Below are 18251 nucleotides of genomic sequence, written 5' to 3' on the forward strand. Positions count from 1 at the left end.
CCCCTCAATATCGCTCTCTGATCTAACCCCCCAATGCCGCTCTCTGATCTAACCCCCCCACGCCGCTCTCTGATCTAAACCCCCCAAATGCCGCTCTCTGATCTAACCCCCCCATGCCGCTCTCTGATCTAACCCCCCCATGCCGCTCTCTGATCTAAATCCCCCCAATGCCGCTCTCTGATCTAAACCCCCCTCAATATCGCTCTCTGATCTAACCCCCCTCAATATCGCTCTCTGATCTAACCCCCCAATGCCGCTCTCTGATCTAAACCCCCCTCAATATCGCTCTCTGATCTAACCCCCCTCAATATCGCTCTCTGATCTAACCCCCCAATGCCGCTCTCTGATCTAACCCCCTCAATACCGCTCTCTGATCTAACCCCCCCCAATACCGCTCTCTCATCTAAACCCCCCTCAATACCGCTCTCTCATCTAAACCCCCCTCAATACCGCTCTCTCATCTAAACCCCGCCTCAATACCGCTCTCTCATCTAAACCCCGCCTCAATACCGCTCTCTCATCTAAACCCCCTCTCAATACTGCTCTCTGATCTAACCCCCCCAATACCGCTCTCTGATCTAAACCCCCCTCAATATTGCTCTCTGATCTAAACCCTCCTCAATATCACTCTCTGATCTAACCCCCCCATGCCGCTCTCTGATCTAAACCCCCCAATATCGCTCTCTGATCTAAACCCCCCAATATCGCTCTCTGATCTAAACCCCCCCATGCCGCTCTCTGATCTAACCCCCCCTCAATACTGCTCTCTGATCTAACCCACTCAATACCGCTCTCTAATCTAACCCCCTCAATATCGCTCTCTGATCTAAACCCCCCTCAATATCGCTCTCTCATCTAACCCCCTCAATACCGCTCTCTGATCTAAACCCTCCCTCAATATCGCTCTCGGATCTAACCCCCCCCCCATGCCGCTCTCTGATCTAACCCATCCTCCCACCTGCCACCAGCCGACCTGCACCCTTCCGCTCGAGCATCCGATAGTCGCGATGTCACTCTATCTTCCCCACCCCTCTCCTTTACCACCTTGCGGATCTCCCACCTCTTCACGCGGACGGACAGGTAAAGCAGCGGGGTGGCCTCCGACGGTCGTCCGTCCGTTGCTGTGCCGTGCCGGGCCGGCTCGCTGAACAGTGGGTTGCTGTGGTGGCCGCGCTCAGTACCGAGCTTAACGGCGCACTCTCCGTTTACTGGCTCTGGCAGCGCCGGGGGAGGATTTTTAAAGAGAAGAATCAGCCGTTAACGACAACTTCCGGTGACGAGCGCCAGCCTCGGAGCCTTGGTGGGACGCAGGCGTGTTCACCTTTCCTTACCCTCGATATTATCAGGTGTTCCCAACTTTTTTTTAATGCCATGAATCCCTACTATTAACCGAACGGTCCGTGGATCTCAGGTTGGGAGCTCCTTGCTTAGACTCTTCCAGCCCAGCTCTCTCACATAGTTTCTTCCTCCTCTATTTCCTCACCAACCTCTTTCCTATTCCTTATTGACACACCTCACAATGTCAAAAAGAACTTCGAAATGCGTCGTCGGTTTACCGTCTTTACCTTAGACCTCATTTCTCCCCCCCCCCTTAGCATTAAACTGCTAGCCATCTAAACAATGGAGTTTTAAGTGTTTATATACCCTCCTTCCCCCCTCCCCCCTTCTTTAAACCACAGTATCGGGAATAGGGGCCAACTGATGGTGTAGTGGCGTTGGCACTGGACTTTTAAGGTAGATGGTCTTGAGTTCAAACCCAGCCAGGCCCCAACCTGGGTAGTAGAAGTACCTGTGCGGAAGAAAGGCCTGGCAGTCTACTTCTGTATCAGGAAGGGGGGACGAGTCAGACTAGACTTAATGACTGAATAATAATTGGGGAATAGACATGTCCCAAAATATATATTTTTTTATCTCATTATGATATTCTGCTTACCCTGCTTCTAGTATCCCCTTAACCAGCTCTTTTGTTTCTGGTCTTCCCCTTCTTCCCACATCCCAATCTCTCTGTCCTCTACTGCTCATCCATTTCAACTTATAAAGCATAGAATGGTATAGCCCTTTGACCCATGATATTGTGCCAACCTATATAAATTTACTTCTTGTCAGGCCCTGGTCCCCAACTCCTGATCCTGTCACCTTTTTACCACATTTCTCCGTATCTTCAACATCATTTCCTCTAACCCCTGCCTTACCTCCTTTCCCTGTTTTTTCCTTCCAATACTTTTTCACTTAACCACTTTGGTCTTCTCCTCCACCTCTTTCCCTCTCCACCAGCAGCATCCTCTCATTCTCCTCTAGCTGTTTGTCATCTTTTTTCTCTACCCTTTATCTAGTTGGCAACCTTCCTCTCCCCATCCTCTGCTCTCATTCTTACTTCCCCATTCTTTCGCTTTTACCCTCTGCATGTGCCATCCACAACAAACAGTGCCCTTCTCCCTCACTCCTCCTATTGTCTCTTCTGCCTTCCTCGCTACCTCCACTCCCCCTTTCAGTGTATTTTTTTACCTCAGGTTTTCAACTAAGTTGCTCTTGGTAGTGTCACGACCCTCTGAGAGGTACATTGGAAAGTGTTGCTTTTAAAGGAATTCAACAATTGTTGCTATCTCCTTCAGCTTAATGGAAAAAAAGTTTACTTCTAGAAGAGTATATATGATAGTTATTTTGCCAATATTTGTATTGAATATTTGTGCAGTTGTAAATGGAGGTAGTACCTTCCAAAAATTAGCAGTGCTTGGTCCATTCTGCATAGCCTGTCCCAGCTTCAATCTGACTTTCCCAGCTGCTTTAAGAAGACCACTCTCATCCCAGTACCTCAAAATGTGCCTTATTGACTACCACCTGGTGGCTGTGACATCTGCCACCATGAAGCGCTTCAAGAGACTGGTAACAGTACACATTAACTCCAGGTTCCCAGACAACCTCAACCCACCACCTTGCCTACTGCCAAGGGGTGGTACGGTGTAGCGTAGCGGTCAGCTCAACACTTTACAGTACCAGTGACCTGGGTTCAATTCCCGTCTCTGTAATGAGTTTGTATGTTCTCACCATGACTGCGTAGGGTTCCTCTGGGCGCTCTGGTTTCCTCTCACAGTCCAAACATATACTGGTTTATAGGTTAATTGATGATTGTAAATTGTCGGGGGTCGCTGGGTGGCACGGTCCGAAGGGCTGGAAGGGCCTATTCTACATTGTATCTTAATAAATAAAACACTAAAATAAAAAACAGGCAGTAGTTGAGGAAGGTACAGTCACATCATTTAAGAAGAACTAAAATGGATAGGTACATGTTGGGGTGAAGATTGGAGGGATATGGGCTGAAGTGGGTTAATTGGATGGATAATGTGATTGGCATAGGCTGGTTATGCCAAAAGGTCTGAATCTATGCTGTGTTGCTCTGTAACCCTATGACTCCACAGATGCTGCCTAATCCACTGAGTTCTTCCAGCAATTTTTTTTTTGTTCATAATGATAGTTCACCATTACTAACTCTAGATCTAGTAAATGCTGGGATACACTCATCCTGTAAATAATATTTTTTTAAGGGACAAGAGGCTGGCAGCCATTCTGCTTACAAGAAGTTGGTGAATTATTTAAACCTTATAATGTAATCATATTTCTCTTGTGTTGACATCTGCTGGCAAAATACTTATCTTCCTTTTGAAGACTCATCCTCCATTTAGGAATTACGATCGGTTGGTAGGTTAATTGGTCATTATAAATTATCCTGTGATTAGGCTAAGACAAAACTGGGTTACGGCTAGGCGGCGTGGCTCAAAGGGCCAGAAGGGCTGCCTTGTTCTGTATGTCAATAAAATGACTCTCCACATCTGGGCACTATGACTTCCTAATTTTTGTGATCATATCTTTCTCCAGTGCATTACCTCCTGCTGATACATCATGTGCCAAAGTGCAGTGGACATCATGAGACAGATTTAACAAATGGCACAGACGATCCAGTGGTAGATTTAGATTTTAAGGAGTAACATAACGGGGTGAGAAGTGAAAAGACATAACTAAAGGTAACACCTTTATTGGAGACGAAAAACAGGATGGGCAGTGGGTCGGATGAGGAAGATTTAGTATAGATGTAAGGTGGGATATTGATTCCAAGGTTGTCAAGCCGAGGAGTGGTAGTGGGGACAAGCTCCCACCACCAAAAAGTGCTCCTCACGGCATGTGCCTCAAATTGCCTCTGACAACCAAGTCCAACTCCTGGTCTTCTCATGTGGTTTAGCCTTTAAGCCTGGCGGAACTGTTTCTACTGACAGCATGGGAAGGCAGTCCATCTAAGAGAGGGAAAACTCTGATTTCAAACCTGCGCTGCCTTGCGGCCATACCCACTCATGGGAGAGGCTTCGGGAGTAAAACTTGAGGACAAATCCAGAGCTGGAGTCCCTAACGCAGTCCGACATTGCCTTCAACCTTGTTCTGGCAACTTCTGCGACGGCACTGGTGCGAAGCTGTATCGGCCCTTGCCCTTCCCTTGGACAACATTGGTGTCGTGGAGAGGGGACACTTGCTGCATGGGCAACTGTCGGTCTTCCATACAACCTTGCCCAGGCCTGCACCCTGGAGAGGACATTCCAGCATCGCCTCACCATGAACACAGACTTTCCAGGTGCAGATCCATGGTCTCACGAGACTAACAGATGCCACCACCAAGGTGGGATACAGGTAAAATATTAGGGAAGCGAACCACCATAGAGATAAATCAAACCCATGATCTGAACACAACTATGGTAATTTTAAAATTGACCAATAATAAATCACAATTGTAGATTATGTAGACAACATAATTGTAAACAACCACAAAATGAGTTGGTATGGGTATATTTTCAGAGATGGATTAAAAATTTGCTTGGCCATAGAAAGAAGAGGGAAGTAGCAGGGGGTATTATTTTGACTTGTGGTCTGTGACCAGTGCTGGAGACCTCTGTTGTTTGTTACACACATCACACACACACACACACACACACACTTTGGACAAAAATGTAGGTGGGATGATTAGTAATTTGCAGATACACAGACGTTGGCAGGGTTGCAGAAAGTGGACATGGGTGAAAAAGGTTTAAGCAGAATGTGGATCCGTTAGAAATATGGGTGGAGAAATTTCAAATGGAGTTTAATCTGGACAAGTTGTGAAGTGTTGCAGTCAGGGAGATTAAATATAAGAGTAAGTGGTAAGGCCCTGAGGATGCACAAAGGAATATAGTACAAGTCCATAGCTCTCTGAAAGTGGCAACACAAGCCCATCGGGTAATAAAGAAGGCATATTATGTTATGTTCATTGGTTGGGGCACTGAGTTTACAAGTTGAGATGTTGCAATCATATAAACTTTAGCTTGGCCACATTCTGAAGCAGTTTTGGGTGCCTTCTTACAGAAAGGATTCGAGGGGATTTACCAGGATTTTGCCCAGATTAAAGACTATTCTAAGTAAATTTGTACAACCCGGAGATTTGTTTCCTAGTGGGTATACTCAATAAATCCAAGAACCATAATAGAATCAATGAGACACTGTACACAATAGGGCTGATCAACAACCAATGTGCAAAAGACAAACTGTACAAATATAATAAAGAAAAAAAATAAATATTGAGAACATGAGATGAAGAGCACTTGAAAGTGAGTCCATAGGCTGTGGGGACAGTTCAGTGATGGGGTGAGTGAAGTTGAACAAAGTTATCCCTACTCATTCAAGAGCTTGATGATTGAAAGGGTGCATTCACTATAAGGAGGAGTTGCACAAACTTAAATTGTTTTCTCTGGAATGGTGGAGGCTGAGATGCTGACCTGATGGGAATATATAAAATTCTGACAGGTATAGATAGGGTAGATGGTCAGAACCTTCTTCTCTAGGATGGAAATTTCAAATACTACAAAGCATAGATTTAAGGTGAGAGGGAAAGTTTAAAGGAGATTAGTGGGGCATTTATTGTTTTAAACAGAGAATGATAGGTTCTTGAAATGTGCTGCCAGGGAAGGTGGTGGAAGCAGATATGCCAACATGTAAGAAGCTTTTGGGTAGGTATATGAACAGGCAGGGGTTGGAGGGAAGTAGACCCATGTCCAGTCAGTGTGGGTAAGTTTAAATTGGCATCATGGTTGGCACAGACATCATGGGCTGAAACGGCCGAACTGTGCTGTCCTGTTGTAGGTTTTACTTTCTAGTTTAAGTTTATTTTTGTCATAGGCTTACATCCACAGATGCTCTGATTTTTCCTGTTATTTTCATTGATTGAAGGAAAGGGCATCTTTTAGGGAATGGCAGCATACTGTAATCGGAAGTTAGGATCATCAACATTGAAACATATTCAAATTCCATAATGGCAGGGAAATGTAAGTATAAGTAATTAAATAAATATTTTAAAGCTAATATTAGCAACAGTGACAGTAATTGTTTTAAATATCTATCTGGCTAACTAATGTCCTTCAAAGTAGAGAATTAGAGTCATAGAGTTTTACAACATGGAAAGTAGCCCTTCATCCAACTTATCCATGCCAACTATATACCTCTAAACCTTTTCTATCCATGTACCTGCCCAAATGTCTTTTAAGTATTGTAATAGTTCCTGTTTCTACCTCTTCTTCTGGCAGCTTATTCTACACAACTACTAACCTCTGTTTGAAAAGTTTCTCTCTTGAGCCCCCTTTAAATCTTTCTTCTCTCTAAATTTCCACTCTCATTTTTTTTTAGACTTGCCTCCCCTGGGTAAAAGAGCCTTATCTAAGTCCCTCATGATTTTTCTATCTCTATAATGTCACCCTTCAGCCTCCTATACTCTAGGGAAAACCATCCTAGCCTATCTGGTCTGTCCCCATAACTGAAGCTCTCCAATACTGGCAACATCCTTGTGAATCTTTTGTGCACCTTCATAACCTAATCACATCTTGTCTATAGTATGGTGATCAGAACTACATACAATACTCCAAGTGTGGTCTCACCAATGCTTGTACTGCTGTGTATACCTAAACGCAACTCCAGACACAGTCATGTGTTTGACTTTGAAGTGCTTGCTGAAATACCCATCAGACTTTCAGTTCAGGAGCAATATGTAATAATTGGCACTTGCTGTGTGGGCACGGCAAAAGCACATATTAATAATTATATAAAAGCAGAATTAATTATGATTTATAGTTATTTTAATTTATGTATAGGAATAAAGTATTCCAGCTAAGTTTAAGATTTGCTCATTTCACTTAATTTAACAATGTTTAACTTTACTAATTCACTCAATATCACCAAAATCTCTCCTTATTGTTCTGTTACTTTGCAATTTATTCTTCCTCACATGTTCCTTAACCACCCTTTAATTCTCTCACAAATTAGCTATACTAAGAGGTAATTTAAGAATACCCAATTAAATTTTTAGGAGGTATGGGAAATCAGATCATCTGACGGAAATCGATGCAGTCATGGGGAGAACATGCAAATTCCATGTGGACAGTAACCAAGGTGAGAAGGGAAGCCAGCTACCTGACTAGTGTCATTATGAGTGCTTCTCATTTGTGTAAAGAATCAAAAAATATAGCTGAGAAAGGTCACAGGTTTGCATTTAACTATCACCTTTCAGGAACACAGCAATCTCCATTAAATTTTTGGGCCAATAGTTAAGTAATAATCAAAGCTCCAAACTCCTTTATATAATACAAAGATGAAATAATACTGGTCCTGCAAATGTCAAATAGAAACATAAGATTGCTGGACTGAGATCAGGAAGCATGTATGGGGAAGGAAACTGAGTTAATGTATGAGGTTAAAAGATATTTGATCAGATTTCCTATTGCTACAGCATTAATTCCTTTTTTATTGGCTTTCTTACCATGTCATTATGTCAAGAAAGGAATTTTGGTCTAATTTGGAATTAATTTGTACTTTCATTAGGTAATTAGTTTAAATCAGCCAGTGAGGTGGGGCTAAAGGTGGTGCCAGAGGATGACTTCTCCCAGCTCATTAATGAAACAGTTAAATTATTCCTACCTAAACATGCTGTTCTGTATGACTGCATGTTGCTGTTCTTGGAGCTCGCCAATCGACGCATTTCGGCATGTCCAGGTTTGGCCTGAAGTCAGACGCCTTCAGGGCCTGTGTAGCCATGTGGACACAAATTCTCACTGGTGTTGCATACTGAAACATTGTGAGAGTTGGAACATCAAAGACAAAGAGGGTGGCTATCAGAGGGCTCTGCACTCAGTAATTGATTTGCTGATTCTCGAGTCGGGGGAACTCAAGTTAAAAAAGCAAAGTTTCAGACTGACTGTAACATCACAATAGTGACTGCTGTCTCCCCTGTTGCTGTGGAAGGAGTGATATCTGTCTCTCCCTTGTTAGTGAGAGAGAGGGAGAGCCTGTGGAATGTTGAAATGTTGGAGTGAACAGTTAGTTTTTGATGGACTGTAAACTATGATCTCTCTTTGGGGGTTTTGACTTTGCATGCGTGATAGGAATGCTGATGCTTTATGTTAGAAAGTGGGGAGAGGGTTGATGCTGCTTGCTACTGCTTGTGCATGGGAGTCGGGTAGGGGCTTTGGGGTTCTTATATTTTTCTGTCATTCATTCTTTGGGTTTTTTTCTGGGGAGAGTAAGAATTTCAGGTTGTATATTGTATACATTCTCTGATATTAAATGGAACTATTGAACTGGTTGGCATACACCGTTTTACCTCCTATGTTCTAATGCTTTTCTTAATGTTTAGCCAGTTTTATCAACTCATTTGGGTGTTCCAGTAAGTGTGGAATATCTGAACTGCTCCACATAATGAGGTAATTGCACAGACAATTTCTTCAGTCCCACCATATATACCCATTCATGCAAACATGCATGCTATAAAATACAGGGGACCACGTGAATATGTGCTGCTCTACAGTGATAACTTCTAGTAATGGTATAGTGCCCATTATTATATAAGGAGAGAGGAACATGCATCTAGTTACATCTTGTGAGATTGAGGGTCATCCATCTTATTTCATTCACCTTTTGTATGTAATTTTGTGTAACTTGGTGGTGCATCACCTTGCACAAAAGTAGTTCTCCTTTACACCCCAACTATTGATCATTGGGCTGGTCACTGTTCCTTCTTTATTTCTCTCAATCAGTATGAACATTACTTCTGGGTTCATTGTACGAGTAACTTTCCTTAACCATGTCTGTCTGAATGATGCAGAAATACATTTTGTACAACACTTAACACATACTGTCAGTGTAGATTTTAGAAACCTCAGCCATTGGGCTTCTGTACCTAATATGTAGGACATTTAACGTTTACCCAATCAATGGTAATTTTAAAAGGTCCACGGTAATTTCACCATAGAGTATTTCCAAATTAGGCATTTTTAAAATTCACTGCATTCCATGCTGTTTGTTTCATCCACATATCGAGAACCTCCTATCGCTTCTTGAAAACACCATATCTGTAAAATGCAAATGAAAATCTTGTTCTGGCATCACTTTATCTTTTTTCCCCTTTGACTCAGGCCTTTAGTTTACAATATTATTCCCTTTTAGGACATTTGTGCTTGTGACCATCAATTACTTTGGGATCAAAGTGTATTGTAAAAGCTTTTCTCAAGTATGTAAAAAAAAAGTGATGACACTCTAGAAAATGAGGCTAGAGAAGTAATAACAGGGGACAAGGAGATGGCAGATGAATTAAATGAGTATTTTGCATTAGTTTTCACTGTGGAAGACACTAGCAGTGTGCCAGATGTTGAAAGGTGTGAGGGAAGAGAAGTGAGTGCAGTTACTAATACAGGGAAAAGGTGCTCAAAAAGCTGAAAGACCTCAAGATACATAAGTCACCCGGACCAGGTGAACTGCACCCTAGGGTTCTGTGAGAGATAGCAGTAGAGATTATGGAGGCATTAGTAATGACCTTTCAAAAATCATTGGACTCTGGCATGGTGCCAGAGGATTGGAAAATTACAAATGTCACTCCACTCTTTAAGAAAGGAGAAAGGCAGCAGAAAGGAAATTATAGACCAGTTAGCCTGATCTCAGTGGTTGGGAAGATGTCAATTGTTGAGGATGAGGTTATGGAGTACTTGGTGACACAGGACAAGATAGGAAGAAGGCAGCATGGTTTCCTTAAAGGAAAATCTTGCCTGCCAGACCCGATGGAATTCTTTGAGGAGATTACAAGCAGGATCTATAAAGGGGATGTAGTGGATGTTGTATATTTGAATTTTCGGAAGGCCTTTGACAAAGTGCTGCACATGAGGCTACTGAAGGACTTTGACAGATTAGGAGAATGGGCAAGAGAGTGGTAAATGAAATACAATGTTGGAAAATGCATGCCCATGCACTTTGGTAGTAGAAATAAATATGCAGACTGTTTTCTAAACAGGAGAAAATCAAAAAATCTGAGATTAGATTATGAGGACACACAGTCCTCTTTTATTGTCATTTAGTAATGCATGCATTAAGAAATGATACAATATTCCTCTGGTGTGATATCACAGAAACACAGGACAGACCAAGACTGAAAAACTAACAAAAACCACATAATTATAACATATAATTACAACAGCGCAACAGTACCATAACTTGATGAAGAACAGGCCATGGGCACCGTAAAAAAAGTTCAAAGTCTCTTGAAAGTCCCACATCTCAGGCAGACGGGAGAAGGAAGAAAACTCTCCCTGCCATACCTGACCACAGTCTGACTCTGAGTCGTCCGAAAACTTCGAGCCCCTGACCAACCCTCTGGCACCGAGTACCAAGCATCATCTCTGCCAAATGCTTTGACCCTAGCCTCGGTCACCAACAGCAGGCAAAGCCGGGGATTTTGGGGCCTTCCCTCCGGAGATTCTCGATTGCACAGTAGCAGCGGCAGCGAACTGGGCATTTCAGAACTTTCTCCAGATGTTCCTCTGTGCTTCTCACGTCTGTCTCCATCAAATCAGGATTGTGCATGGCATCCTACTTACAAATACGATATAATTTCACCGGAGAGCTGCGCGCGCTGCATCGCGTCGCCATCTTCTCCTCCCGCCTTTCAAGGGGACTTAGGACTCCTTGTGCAGAACACTCCAAAGATTAACTTGCAGGTAGATGTTAGTGGTGAGGAAGGTAAATGCAATGGTAGCATTCATTTCAAAATAAGAGCAGGGATGTGATGCTGAGGCTTTATAAGGCACTGGTGAGACCTCATCTTGAGTATTGTGAACATTTTTGGGATCCTCATCTAAGAAAAGATGTGCTGGCATTAGAGAGGGTTCAGAGGAGATTCACAAGGATGATTCTGGGAATGAAAGGGTTATCATATGAGGAACATTTGGTAGCTCTGGGTCTACTCACTGGGATTTAGAGGGATGAGGGGGGATCTCATTGAAACCTTTCCAATATTAAAAGGCCTAGACAGAGTAAATGTGGAAAAGATGTTTTCCATGGCGGGGGAGTCTAGGTCAAGAGGGCACAGCCTCAGGATAGAGGGGCATCCATTTAAAACAGAGATGCAGAGAAATTTCTTTAGTCAGAGGGTGGTGAATTTGTGGAATTTATTACCACAGGCAGCTGTGGAGGCCAGGTCATTGGGTGTAATTATGGCAGAGCTTGATAGGTTCTTGATTGGTCATGGCCTCAAGAGTTACGGGGAGAAGGCCGGGGATTGGGACTGAGGAGGGGAAAAAAAGGATCAGCCATGATTGAAAGGTAGAGCAGGCCCAATTCTGCTCCTATGTCTTATACACTGCAGAAGAGGAATGAATGAAGCAGTTAACCTACCAGCTTGAGCAATTCCAACAATTTTCTGCTTGTCTTTTTTTCTAGCTCTAACTGATGATTTTACACAACCAGTGTACTTCTTGCTTACCAGATTTAAAAAAAACCCAATTAAACTCTATTTTAGTAAATATTCCAATTGGTACCAAACAGAATGACTTATTTGCACTCTCCAAACTATGATAGAATCAAAGCATAGAATATTTTCCATAAAGAGTTCCAGTTTCAGAAATTCGTTAGATTGCTAAAAATCATTGGTGCCGCCAGGGCCAACCTTTTTGGAAAATTATATTCTCATTATGGAAAACAACAAATTTGTTCGCAGATTATCAATTGACCTTTTACATAAATGAGAAACTGATATCTGGAACTGGCAATTCTCACAGGATTCGCAGCATTAACAGGAATTATGCAGGGATATTAAAACATAGAAACATAGAGCACGATACAGGCCCTTCAGCCCACAGTCCTGAGCCAAACATGTACTTACTTAGAAATAACCTCAGGTTACCCATAGCCCTCTATTTTTCTAAGCTCCATGTACCTGTCTAGGAATCTCTTAAAAGACCCTATTGTCTCTGCCTTCACCACAGTCGCTGTCAGCCCATTCCACACACTCACCACTCTCTTCATAAAAAAAACCTACCCCTGACATCTCCTCTGTACCTACCTCCAAGCACCTTAAAACTGTGCACTGTCATGTTAACCATTTCAGCCCTGGGAAAAAGCCTCTGACTATCCACACGATCAATGCCTCTCATCATCTTATACACCTCTATCAGGTCACCTCTTATCCTCCGCCGCTCCAAGAAGGAAAGGCCGAGTTCAATCAACCTATTCTTGTAGGGCATGCTCCCCAATCCAGGCAACATCCTTGTAAATTTTCTCTGCACCCTTTCTAGAGTTTCCATATCCTTCCTGTAGTGGGGTGACCAGAACTGAGCACAATACTCCAAGTGGGGCCTGACCAGGGTCCTATATAGCTGTAACATTACCTCTTGGCTCTTAAACTCAATCCCATGGTTGATGAAGACCAATACGCTGTATGCCTTCTTAACCACAGAGTCAACCTGCGCAGCAGCTTTGAGTGTCCTATGGAGTTGGCCTCCAAGATTCCTCTGATCCTCCACACTGCCAAGAGTCTTACCATTAATGCTATATTCTGCCATCATATTTGACCTACCAAAATTAACCACCTCACACTTATCTGGGTTGAACTCCATCTGGCACTTCTCAGCCCAATTCTGCATCCTCTTGAATTCCTGCTGTAACCTCTGACAGCCCTCCACATTATCCACAACACCCCCAACCTTTGTGTCATCAGCAAATTTACTAACTCATCCCTCCCCTTCCTCATCCAAGTCATTTATAAAAATCATGAAGAGAAGGGGTCCCAGAACAGATCCCTGAGGCACACCGCTGGTCACCGACCTCCATGCAGAATATGACCCATCTACAACCACTCTTTGCCTTCTGTGAGCAAGCCAGTTCTGAATCCACAAAGCAAGATCCCCTTGAATCCTATGCCTCCTTACTTTCTCAATAAACCTTGCATGGGGTACCTTATCAAATGTCTTGCTGAAATCCATATAGACTACATCTACTGCTCTACCTTCATCATTAGTCACATCCTCAAAAAATTCAATCAGGCTTGTAAGGGCCTTTAACAAAGCCGTGCTGACTATTCCTAATCATATTATGCCTCTCCAAATGTTCATAAATCCTCCCTCTCAGGATCTTCTTCATCAATTTACCAACCACAGAAGTAAGACTCACTGGTCTATAATTTCCTAGGCTATCTCTACTCCCTTTCTTGAATAAGGGAACAACATCTGCAACCCTCCAGTCCTCTGGAACCACTCCTGTCCCCATTGATGATACTATTGAAGGGCATTTTCAACATGACCATTTTTTGGGGAAAATTCTCAAGACTAGCTGCCATTAATCGCAATACAAATAAAGGAATTGAAAGCAGCTTATTCTAAATTGTCAACATTCACTTGCTGATGTAGAACCACACATAGTCATGTTTCTGACAGGTTTTTGTCTAAAAGTTAGTGGTTAATCTCTAAGGGTTGAGGAAGAATTGCTTCACTCAAACTGTTGTGAGTCTTTTAAAAAACTCTACCAATGACCTGAAAACTGTGTGGCACTTTAAATGTTTTTTTTTGTAATGTGCATACTCTGAATATTTGGAACAGAAATTGAAAAATCACATACGTTTGATTGTATTTATTAATTGAAGGGTATACTGAAATACAGTACAACAGAGAAATTCTTTCATGTTTCGTAAACTGTTTCTAGCAGCGTCCAATTCCAGCATTTCAGTTACTGCGTGGCTGTGCACCCACGCAGCTTAGAGGGAACAGGGTTCTCTGCTCAAGAGAACTGTGGAGGTTCAGGCTTGCCGATCATCAACACAGGTAAGTCCTAAGGCTGCATGCCTCGCCCCCGCTTTACATGCTGTATAAACTATGTTGCTAGGCACAGCTCTGATGCCATATACAAATTTGCTGACAACACCACGGTTGATGATGATGAATTAGCATATATGAGTGCGACAGGACATCTGTTAAATGATGCCACAATAGTAACCTACGACTCAATGTCAGTAAAACTATAGAACTGATAGTTAACTGTAGGGAGGAGAAAGGGGGCAAACGTGCCTGTCAACATTGGAGGATTGGTGGTGGAGAGGATTAGCGGCTTTAATTTCCTGGGCATTAACCAGATGCCTGGGCCCAGCGCACAAATGCAATCACAATGAAGTTGTACCAGAATCTTTACTTTCTTGCAAGGTTAAGGAGATATGGCATGTTACCAAAGATGCTTACAAATTTCCACTGATATACTGTTGAAATTATCCTGACTAGTTGCATAATGGTCTGGTATATTAATTTGAATGTGGCCTGGACGGCCACATCTGTACCAGGTTCATCGACCTGCAGCTCCTTAGGGACCGGGTTAGGGAACTGGAGTTGCAGCTTGATGACCTTTGTCTGGTTAGGGAAATTAAGGAGGTAATGGAGAAAAGCTATAGGCAAGTAGTCACACTGGGGCCTCAAGAGACAGATAAATGGGTAACAGTCAGGAGGGGGAAGGACAAGAGTCAGATATTAGAGAGTACCCCTGTGGCTGTCCCCCTTAACAATAAGTACTTCTGTTTGAGTAGTGTTGGGGGTGACGACCTACCTGGGGGAAGCAACAGTGGCCGCGCCTCTGGCACAGGGTCTGGCCCTGTGGCTCAGAAGGAGAGGGAAAGGAAGAAGCTAGCAGTGATAGGGGACTCTATAGTTAGGAGGTCAGTCAGGCGATTCTGTGGACGCAAGAAAGAAACACAGATGGTAGTTTGCCTCCCAGATGCCAGGGTCCGGGATGTTTCTGATCCAGTCCATGACACGCAGAGGTCGTGGTACATATTGGTAGGAAAAGGGAGGAAGTCCTGAAAACGGACTACAGGGAGTTAGGAAGGAAGTTGAGAAGCAGGACCTCAAAGGTACTAATCTTGGGATTATTGCTTGTGGCACACGACAGTGAGTATAGGAATAGAATGAGGTGGAGGATAAATGTGTGGCTGAGGGATTGGAGCAGGGGGCAGGGGTTCAGATTTCTGGATCATTGGGACCTCTTTTGGGGCAGGCGTGACCTGTACAAAAAGGACGGGTTGCACTTGAATCCGAGGAGGACCAATATCCTGGCAGGGAGGTTTGCTAAAGCTATTGGGGAGAGTTTAAATTAGAATTACTGGGGGGTGGGAACCAAACTGAAGAGATGGAGGAAGGGGAGGTTGGCTTGCAAATAGAGAAAGCTTGGAGACAATGTGAGAGGGAGGATAGGCAGGTGATGGAGAAGGGATACACTCAGACTAATGGTTTGAGATGTGTATTTTAATGCAAGGAGTATCATGAACAAAGTGGATGAGCTTAGAGCGTGGATCAATACTTGGGCTATGATGTTGTGGCCATTACAGAGACTTGGATGGCTCAGGGGTAGGAATAGCTACTTTGAGTGCCAGGCTTTAGATGTTTCAGAAAGGACAGGGAGGGAGGCAAAAGAGGTGGGGGCGTGGCACTGCTGATCAGAGATAGTGTCATGGCTGCAGAAAAAGAGGAAGTCATGGAATGATTGTCTACTGAGTCTCTGTGGGTGGAAGTTAGGAACAGCAAGGGGTCAATAACTCTATTAGGTGTTTTTACAGACCACCCAATAGTAACAGGGATACTGAGGAGCAGATAGGGAGACAGATTTTGGAAAGATGCAATAATAACAGGGTTATCTTGGTGGGTGACTTTAATTTCCCCAATATTGATTGGCATCACCCGAGAGCAAGGGGTTTAGATGGGGTGGAGTTGGTTCGGTGTGTTCAGGAAGGTTTCCTGACACAATATGTAGATAAGCTTACAAGAGGAGAGGCTGTACTTGATCTGGTATTGGGAAATGAACCTGATCAGGTGTCAGGTCTCTCAGTGGAAGAGCACTTTGGAGATAGTGATCACAATTCTATTTCCTTTACCATAGCATTGGCGAGGGATAGGAACAGACAAGTTAGGAAAGCATTTAATTGGAGTAAGGGGAAATATGAAGCTATCAGGCAGGACCTTGGAAGCATAAATTGGGAACAGATGTGCTCAGGGAAATGTACAGCAGGAATGTGGCAAATGTTCAGGGGATATTTGTGTGGTGTTCTGCATAGGTGTGTTCCAATGGTAGGGTACAGGGACCATGGTGTAGAAAGGCTGTTGTAAATCTAGTCAAGAAGAAAAGAAAAGCTTATGAAAGGTTCAAAAAACTAGATAATGATAGAGATTTAGAAAATTATAAGGCTAACAGGAAGAAGCTTAAAAATGAAATTAGGAGATCCAGAAGGGGCCATGAGAAGGATTAAGGAAAACCCCGAGGCTTTCTACAAGTATGTGAAGAGCAAGAGGATAAGACGTGAGAGAACAGGACTAATCAAGTGTGACATTGGAAAAGTGTGCATGGAACCAGAGGAGATAGCGGAGGTACTTAATGAATACTTTGCTTCAGTATTCACTACAGAAAAGAATCTTGGCGATTGTAGGAACACACATCAAAGTTGCTTGTGAACGCAGCAGGCCAGGCAGCATCTCTAGGAAGAGGTACAGTCAGGAATGGTCTCGGCCTGAAACGTCGACTGCACCTCTTCCTAGAGATGCTGCCTGGCCTGCTGTGTTCACCAGCAACTTTGATGTGTGTTGCTTGAATTTCCAGCATCTGCAGAATTCCTGTTGTTGGCGATTGTAGGGATGACTTACAGTGGGTTGAAAAGCTTGAGCATGTAGATATTAAGAAAGGGGATGTGCTGGAGCTTTTGGAAAGCATCAAGTTGGATAAGTCACTGGGACCGGATGAGATGTACCCCAGGCTACTGTGGGAGGCGAGGGAGGAGATTGCTGAGCCTCTGGCGGTGATCTTTGCATCATAAATGGAGACGAGAGAGGTTCCAGAGGATTGGAGGGTTGTGGCTGTTGTTCCCTTATTCAAGAAAGGGAGTAGAGATAGCCCAGGAAATTATAGACCAGTGAGTCTTACTTCAGTGGTTGGTAAGTTGATGGAAAAGATCCTGAGGGGCAGGATTTATGAACATTTGGAGAGGCATAATATGATTAGGAATAGTCAGCATGGCCTTGTCAAAGGCAGGTCGTGATTTACAAGTCTGATTGAATTTTTTGAGAATGTGACTAAACACATCGATGAAGTAGAGCAGTAGGTGTAGTGTATATGGATTTCAGCAAGGCACTTGATAAGGTACCCCGTGCAAGGCTTATTGAGAAAGTAAGGAGGCATAGGATCCAAGGAGACCTTGCTTTGTGGATCCAGAATTGGCATGCCAACAGAAGGCAAAGAGTGGTTGTAGACGCGTCATATTCAGCATGGAGTTTGGAGATCTCAAGGATCTGTTCTGGGACCTCTTCTCTTCATGATTTTTATAAATGACCTGGATGTGGAAGTGGAGGGATGGGTTTGGAAATTTGCTGATGACAGAAATGTGGGGAGTGTTGTGGATAGTGTGGAGGGCTGTCAGAGATTACAGTGGGACATTGATTGGATGCAAAACTGGACTGAGAAGTGGCAGATGGAGTTCAACTCAGGTAACTGTGAGGTGGTTCATTTTGGTAGGTCAAATATGATGGCAGAATATAACATTAATGGTAAGACTCTTGGCAGTGTGGAGGATCAGAGGGATCTTGGGGTCCGTATCCATAGGACACTGAAAGCTGCTGTGCAGGTTGACTGTGTGGATAAGAAGGCATATGGTGCATTGGCCTTTATCAATCGTGGGATTGAGTTCAAGAGCTGAGAGGTATTGTTACAGCTGTATAGAACCCTGGTCACACCCCACTTGGAGTACTTTTCTCAGTTCTGGTCATCTCACTATAGGAAGGATGTGGAAGCTATAGAAAGGGTGCAGAGGAGATTTACAAGGATGTTGCCTGGATCGGGGAGCATGCCTTTCCAGAATAGGTTGAGTGACCTTGGCCTTTTCTCCTTGGAGCTGTGGAGGATGAGAG

At 43.5% G+C, this 18251-nt stretch overlaps 1 protein-coding gene across 4 annotated transcripts in view; it reads right to left on the reverse strand.

Annotated features, from left to right (window-relative positions):
- LOC140198411 (solute carrier family 45 member 4-like) overlaps nucleotides 1-1439 on the reverse strand; it is a 71776-nt gene extending 70337 nt beyond the window's left edge. For 2 of the 4 annotated variants that reach the window (XM_072259511.1, XM_072259504.1), the window contains exon 1: nucleotides 1061-1439. The gene's annotated coding sequence lies outside the window, so the exon portion shown is untranslated. Of the gene's footprint in view, nucleotides 1-1044 lie in introns of all 4 variants that reach the window. The other 2 variants (XM_072259523.1, XM_072259519.1) reach the window with 1 other exon arrangement.
- Nucleotides 1440-18251: the final 16812 nt, after the last annotated feature.

This window comes from Mobula birostris, chromosome 1, assembly GCF_030028105.1.
Source record: "Mobula birostris isolate sMobBir1 chromosome 1, sMobBir1.hap1, whole genome shotgun sequence".
NCBI classification, from domain to species: Eukaryota; Metazoa; Chordata; class Chondrichthyes; order Myliobatiformes; family Myliobatidae; genus Mobula; species Mobula birostris.